Source organism: Scomber japonicus, chromosome 13 (genome assembly GCF_027409825.1).
Source record: "Scomber japonicus isolate fScoJap1 chromosome 13, fScoJap1.pri, whole genome shotgun sequence".
Lineage (NCBI taxonomy): Eukaryota > Metazoa > Chordata > Actinopteri > Scombriformes > Scombridae > Scomber > Scomber japonicus.
The window spans coordinates 281,659-286,658 of NC_070590.1; the positions used below are offsets into that span (position 1 = coordinate 281,659).

The window sequence follows — 5,000 nt, forward strand, 5'->3', positions numbered from 1 at the left end:
GAAGGAGAGAGAGAGGAAGGAGAGGAAGGAGAGGAGAGAGAGGAAGGAGAGAGAGGAAGGAGAGGAGAGAGAGGACGGAGAGGAGAGAGAGGAAGGAGAGGAGAGAGAGGAATGACAGGAGAGGAGAGAGAGAGGAAGGAGAGGGAGGAAGGAGAGGAAGGAGAGGAGAGAGAGGAATGACAGGAGAGGAGAGAGAGAGGACGGAGAGGAGAGAGAGGAAGGAGAGGAGAGAGAGGAAGGAGAGGAGAGAGGGGAAGGAGAGGAGAGAGAAGCACATTGAAGGTCCAGGACTGGAATCTGTCATCCGGACGTCTCCAGGCCCAGATTACCTGTGAGACCAGAAAGCACAGACAACTCCGGGGAAGAAGTTTAGATGGATGGATAGAGAGAGAGAGGGAGGAGGAGAGAGGATAGATGGATGGATAGAGAGAGAGAGGGAGGAGGAGAGAGGATAGATGGATGGATAGAGAGAGAGAGGGAGGAGGAGAGAGGATAGATGGATGGATAGAGAGAGAGAGGGAGTCTAAGCCTATAGTAGCATAAACTAGGAGCTGGAACCCCAACTAGAAGCTTTATCACAAAGGAACGTTTGAAGCCTACTCTTAAACGTAGAGAGGGTTCTGCCCCCCCGGAACCAATCTGGTTCCACAGGAGAGGAACCTGAGAACTGGAAGGCTCTGCCTCCTGTTCTACTTTTAGAGATACTAGGAACCACAAGTAGGCCTGCATGCTGGGAGCGCAGTGTTCTAGTAGGTTCATAAGGTTCTATGAGCTGGGAGCGCAGTGTTCTAGTAGGTTCATAAGGTTCTATGAGCTGAGAGCGCAGCGTTCTAGTAGGTTCATAAGGTTCTATGAGCTGGGAGAGCAGTGTTCTAGTAGGTTCATAAGGTTCTATGAGCTGGGAGCGCAGTGTTCTAGTAGGTTCATAAGGTTCTATGAGCTGGGAGCACAGTGTTGTAGTAGGTTCATAAGGTTCTATGAGCTGAGAGCGCAGCGTTCTAGTAGGTTCATAAGGTTCTATGAGCTGGGAGAGCAGTGTTCTAGTAGGTTCATAAGGTTCTATGAGCTGGGAGCGCAGTGTTCTAGTAGGTTCGTAAGGTTCTATGAGCTGGGAGCGCAGTGTTCTAGTAGGTTCATATGGTTCTATGAGCTGGGAGCGCAGTGTTCTAGTAGGTTCATAAGGTTCTATGAGCTGGGAAGGCAGTGTTCTAGTAGGTTCATAAGGTTCTATGAGCTGGGAGCACAGTGTTCTAGTAGGTTCATAAGGTTCTATGAGCTGGGAGCGCAGTGTTCTAATAGGTTTATAAGGTTCTATGAGCTGGGAGCGCAGTGTTCTAGTAGGTACATAAGGTTCTATGAGCTGGGAGCACAGTGTTCTAGTAGGTTGATTAGGTTCTATGAGCTGGGAGCACAGTGTTCTAGTAGGTTCATTAGGTTCTATGAGCTGGGAGTGCAGTGTTCTAGTAGGTTCATAAGGTTCTATGAGCTGGGAGCACAGTGTTCTAGTAGGTTCATTAGGTTCTATGAGCTGGGAGCGCAGTGTTCTAGTAGGTTCATAAGGTTCTATGAGCTGGGAGCGCAGTGTTCTAGTAGGTTCATAAGGTTCTATGAGCTGGGAGCGCAGTGTTCTAGTAGGTTCATAAGGTTCTATGAGCTGGGAGTGCAGTGTTCTAGTAGGTTCATAAGGTTCTATGAGCTGGGAGCGCAGTGTTCTAGTAGGTTCATAAGGTTCTATGAGCTGGGAGCACAGTGTTCTAGTAGGTTCATAAGGTTCTATGAGCTGGGAGCACAGTGTTCTAGTAGGTTCATAAGGTTCTATGAGCTGGGAGCACACTAAGTTCATAAGGTTCTATGTCATACTGCTCACGCTGTTGGAGCATGCTCAGTAGAGACTTCAGCAGCTCACTGGGACAGCTGACTAAGATAAACACACACACACACACACACACACACACACACACACACACACACACACACACACACACACACACACTCACACACACACACACAGAGACACACACACACAGAGACACACACACACACACAGTTTCTCCACAAACAGGAGCTGAACTGTGTTCGTGTTTGCTGAGGTCTGATTGGCTGTTCTGGAGTTATTTGAACTCTGTATCCCCAGTGTTCCCAGTGTGTTCCCAGTGTGTTCCCAGTGTGTTCCCAGTGTTCCCAGTGTGTTCCCAGTGTTCCCAGTGTCCCCAGTGTTCCCAGTGTTCCCAGTGTGTTCCCAGTGTTCCCAGTGTGTTCCCAGTGTTCCCAGTGTGTCCCCAGTGTGTTCCCAGTGTGTTCCCAGTGTTCCCAGTGTGTTCCCAGTGTTCCCAGTGTCCCCAGTGTTCCCAGTGTTCCCAGTGTGTTCCCAGTATTCCCAGTGTTCCCAGTGCTCCCAGTGTCCCCAGTGTTCCCAGTGTGTGTAAACCAGCAGTCAGGTGTCCATATGAACAGTGAAGCTTCTGTTGAGCTTCAGCAGTCTGAAACTACGTGTGGTAGAACTTTTATAGTGGTCATAGTAATACAAGTACTGCAGTACTACTTTAGTACTACTGCAGTATTATGACTCTGCAGTACTACTGTAGTACTACTGTACTAGTACTACAGTAATATTACTGTAGTACTACAGTATTATGACTATGCACTGTAACACTGAAGTCTCTCCAGTCAGGGACACAGCTGAGTCTGTTTCCGTGCTCATGTTTTTATGCATGTTTAATGTTGACATGAAGCGTTTCCTGTCTGAGGGAATAAATGAATAATGAGAGGAAGAGGAGCTGCAACCTTCCTCACATCAACACGCTAATGTCCCACCCTGCTGCGGTGTCAGTGAACGCGTCACAGATTAATGAGAGGAAGAGGAGCTGCAGCCTTCCTCACATCAACACACTAATGTCCCACCCTGCTGCGGTGTCAGTGAACGCGTCACAGATTAATGAGAGGAAGAGGAAGAGGAGCTGCAACCTTCCTCACATCAACACGCTAATGTCCCACCCTGCTGTGGTGTCAGTGAACGCGTCACAGACTCAGGCTGCTCGCTGCCCGACAGGAAATACTTTCTGTTGGTTTTTCTTCTTCGGTGGTTTTTCACATTCCTCCTCACACATGGCCAGGAGACACGGAGGCCTCTGATTGGCTGAGCTCCCCAGGGACACGTTCTCATTGGATGACTGGGACCAAATTCCCCTTTTTACACTGGAAGAGAAACACACACACACACACACACACTCACACACACACTCACACACACACACGCACACACACACACACACACACACACTCTCACACACACACACACACACATACACACACACACACACACACACACACACACACACACACACTCACACACACACTCACTCACACACACACACACACACACACACACACACACACACACACACACACACACACACAGAGGAATGTGTGTTCAGGTCTGTTTCAATCATCAGTTTAAAAACAGACTCCAGTTTAAAGTTTTTCTGCTTTTTTTCTGCGTTTGAAACTTTATTTGATGAATAAACATTAAAGCAGCTTCCAGCCTGTAAAACCTGCTTTAAATGAGGATGTGTGGATTCTGTCTCAGTATCAGCCTGGATATAAACTATAAACTATAAACTATAATCTGTTCCTGTCTGCCTGTTCCTGTCTGCCTGTTCCTGTTCCTGTCTGCCTGTTCCTGTCTGCCTGTTCCTGTCTGCCTGTTCCTGTCTGCCTGTTCCTGCCTGTTCCTGTCTGCCTGTTCCTGTCTGCCTGTTCCTGTCTGTTCCTGTCTACCTGTTCCTGTCTACCTGTTCCTGTCCGCCTATTCCTGTTCCTGTCCGCCTGTTCCTGTTCCTGTCTGCCTGTTCCTGTCTGCCTGTTCCTGTTTCTGTCTGCGTGTTCCTGTCCGCCTGTTCCTGTCTGCCTGTTCCTGTCCGCCTGTTCCTGTGTACCTGTTACTGTCTACCTGTTCCTGTCTGATCTCTGTCCGCCTGTTCCTGTTCCTGTCCGCCTGTTCCTGTTCCTGTCTACCTGTTCCTGTCCGCCTGTTCCTGTTCCTGTCCGCCTGTTCCTGTTCCTGTCTGCCTGTTCCTGTCTACCTGTTCCTGTCTACCTGTTCCTGTCTGCCTGTTCCTGTCTGTCTGTTCCTGTTCCTGTCCGCCTGTTCCTGTCCGCCTGTTCCTGTTCCTGTCTGCCTGTTCCTGTCTGTCTGTTCCTGTTCCTGTCCGCCTGTTCCTGTCTGCCTGTTCCTGTTCCTGTCTGCCTGTTCCTGTCTACCTGTTCCTGTTCCTGTCTGCCTGTTCCTGTCCGCCTGTTCCTGTTCCTGTCTGCCTGTTCCTGTCTGCCTGTTCCTGTCCGCCTGTTCCTGTCTGCCTGTTCCTGTCCGCCTGTTCCTGTTCCTGTCCGCCTGTTCCTGTCTGCCTGTTCCTGTCCGCCTGTTCCTGTTCCTGTCTGCCTGTTCCTGTCCGCCTGTTCCTGTGTACCTGTTCCTGTGTACCTGTTCCTGTTCCTGTCTGCCTGTTGCTGTCCGCCTGTTCCTGTCTGCCTGTTGCTGTCCGCCTGTTCCTGTTCGCCTGTTCCTGTCTGCCTGTTCCTGTTCCTGTCCGCATGTTCCTGTCTGCCTGTTCCTGTTCCTGTCCGCCTGTTCCTGTCCGCCTGTTCCTGTCTGCCTGTTCCTGTCCACCTGTTCCTGTTCCTGTCTGCCTGTTCCTGTTCCCGTCCGCCTGTTCCTGTCATCCTGTTCCTGTCCGCCTGTTCCTGTTCGCCTGTCCGCCTGTTCCTGTCTGTCTGTTCCTATCTGCCTGTTCCTGTCTGTCTGTTCCTGTCTGCCTGTTCCTGTCTGCCTGTTCCTGTCTGCCTGTTCCTGTCTTCCTGTTCCTGTTCCTGTCCGCCTGTTCCTGTCTGATCTCTGTCCTCTGACCTTGTGGACTATAAAATAAAGATAACACTGGGAACACTGGGAACACTGGGAGCATTGGGAACACTGGAGACACTGGGAACATTGGGAACACTGGAGA

General features: G+C 50.2%; 1 protein-coding gene across 1 annotated transcript in view; it reads left to right on the forward strand.

The window, feature by feature from the left end:
* LOC128371860 (platelet-derived growth factor receptor beta-like) overlaps positions 1-5,000 on the forward strand; it is a 20,784-nt gene that overhangs the window by 1,391 nt on the left and 14,393 nt on the right. The gene's annotated exons all lie outside the window — the stretch shown is intronic.